The following is a 2,910-nucleotide window of genomic DNA, read 5'->3' as shown; positions in this document are numbered from 1 at the left end:
GGGGGTCCAGGGGGGCGAAGCCCCCTGGTCAGGTTAGGCTACGCCCCTTAAGTCATGTTAGGTTGGTTATATTGGTTATCTCACAATCTTGTTTACCATACTGGGGTAAACAAGACTGCGTGCCCTAATTTGGGTTTGGTGGGTTCATTTGTAGGCTAACATGTTAAATGTAAGTAGTACCAAATGTAGGCACGTAGTAGGCTAGCTGAGTCCGTTTCCCGTTTGTAGAGTAGTGGTCAACATATTTAATATAGGTAAGAAGTCCCAAATTTGGGTAAGTAGTAAGCTAGCGTAGCACGCATCGCAATTGTAGAGTACGGGGTCAACATGTTAAATGCAGAGTAGGAGGTCAACCTACTGCTAAATTGTTTGTTATTTTGCTCCCACACTCACCGTATCAGTTTCCCCCCACCCAAAAACCCCGGTTCTATAAAGTTTTCGGCGGTCTTCACCACTTGTATCCGTCTCCCCACCCCCAAACCCCAGTTTCCCAATGGGGTCCCCCTTTACCGTTTCTATTAACCTTTCGGCTCTACATTGTTTGTTGTTGTTTTAGTATCGCCGTCATTTTGGTTGGGTGTTCTTCCGCCGATTGTGTTGTTCGGACCTACCGCCATCTAGCTGTTGGTGGTAGGGTGGCCCCGGGAAACTGTGGGTGCTCCGCCAGATATTTTCCATTGTTCTTTTTAACCTTTTCCATTGAAACCAAAGGAGATAACCTGAAAAGTTTTCATGATGTGGTAGTCTTCTTTTTTAAGCATCTGTCCTGAATTTTCTCTCTTCAGAACGGCAATTACTGTCTGCTCATATTCAGTAGACCACAAGAAAGCACAACTCTGTATTTGTTCATCCAGTTGCATTGGAAATGTCCTCTTAAAGTTGTTAGTGTTACAGTTAATAGTAGACTTCAAAAATACTATTTCCGGCTCAACAATTACTTATGCATATGACTTTTATATTCATGGATGAAATTGCCCATATCATAAAGTGGGCAGGCCTTTTGACTGTTTTCAGAACTGGGCTAGTGGTTTTCCCATTTCATGAAATGGACAATTTCACAGATGGGGCGTAACATGTATTTTGGCCTAAAAAGCAATAAAATGATGGCCCACTTGGCTACGAAAGTAAGGATGGGTCTATTCTAGCTCTAATAGATATATTTGAATTCGACAGGTATATAAACTAGGTGCAAATAGCAATCAACTTTTATCCCTCTTGTGGTTAGGTCGGCAACGTGACCTCGTTGTGATTATAGGATGCGAGTTCGTTTCCCGCTATCGGACATCATATACTTGAAATATCTTGCACTTGGATCCGAAGGCTATAGTTACAAGCATATCCAAAAAGAGCAAAGAATACAAGAAGGTGAGATGGGTTTTTTGGCTAATACAATTACACACACACACACACACACATATATATATATATATATATATATATATATATTATATATATATATATATATATATATATATATATATATATATATATATATATATATGCGGCACATGATGAATAGAAGGGAATAAGTTTTGGAAGATAAAAGTAGTAAGAGATTTCCAGAGCTCTTATATTGTAGATCATTAAGCCTCGTGAGTCTGGGACCCATATTATGAGACATAAAATCATTTTCTCTTTTACTTAAAAGTAAGATTCTTTGCGTATCCATTTGTACATGCGATTGTAAGAGTTTAATCAATGTACATGAATACAGGTAATAAGGACGTCTTCCATCAAATATTATAACTAATGTGTAAGCATAACCAACGATGTCATAGGGTGGATATAAAAGTGGTATAAAGGTAGCTCTTAGGTGTTATAAAGAGATTTATCAAACGGATGTATCTATGGATGTGTGTTGCTATAAGACACTTTATGTACACAATAGCTCACTGATGTTATTGCTGATAAGTACCCCTAATCCTAATTAGGTATAATGGAGGAAAAACTATCATAATGTTAACACTGTGGTGATTTGAGGACACCTGTTAGATCAGTGTATCTATAGAATTGTTTTAGATAGTCCTAAGACCTCGTCTCTTTCAGTATCTGTCCATTGTCCCTACGGCGTAAAAGAAAACTAATGAGATGGCTATTTGTGCGTCCGTCCACACTTTTTCCGACCGTCATCAGATCTTAAGAACTACTGAAGCTAGAGGGCTGCAAATTGGTATGTTGATCATCCACCCTCCAATCATCAAGCATACCAAATTGTAGCCCTATAGCCTGAGTAATTTTTTTTTTATTCTACTCAAGTTTAAAACAGTCATGATTGTGCTTCTGGCACGATCATGGCTAAAAGGTCGACAAGATAGGCTACTACCGGGTCGTGGCTGAAAGTTTTATAGGCCGCGGCTGAGTTTCATGGGAAGTGGCTGAGAGTTTCATACAATTTCATATACTATAAAGAAAACTCAACTGTGCCGAAGAACGTTCTAGGTATCTTTTACTTATTTTATTCTTGTTTATTCTTCTGAAAGGTGTGACTGGACACAGGTATGGGAATGTTTGTCACATTGGCCCCAACTAAGAAAACCTTATCACCCCTGCATATTCCATAATACATTTAGAGGAGTCCATACCTTTCATATGCAATGGAATAAAAGGTAAAAATCAGATGTACATTAAAAATAGCGGATTGTGGTAATTATTTTCAGTTGGTAGCATAAAAGAAACGGTATGAATAGTAGGGGTACCTATACATTACACCGCCTTATGACACTGCCTTATGATAGACGCTATAGTAGAGGGCCCTGGCTATAGGTATAGAGGCCATTATCCTTATCTTGGTGACGGAAATGTGTTGGAGGAGAGTCTTATCTTTCGTTTGATTATTAAAGCATTCTGACTCGAGTGTTAATAGAAAAGAAAATAATGACGTTGCCCAACTCATTCTTTTTAGAACAGACA

The sequence above is a fragment of the Macrobrachium nipponense genome, chromosome 18, assembly GCF_015104395.2.
Source record: "Macrobrachium nipponense isolate FS-2020 chromosome 18, ASM1510439v2, whole genome shotgun sequence".
NCBI lineage: Eukaryota > Metazoa > Arthropoda > Malacostraca > Decapoda > Palaemonidae > Macrobrachium > Macrobrachium nipponense.
The sequence above is the reverse complement of the archived record's forward strand: the minus strand, read 5'-3'. Positions refer to the sequence as shown.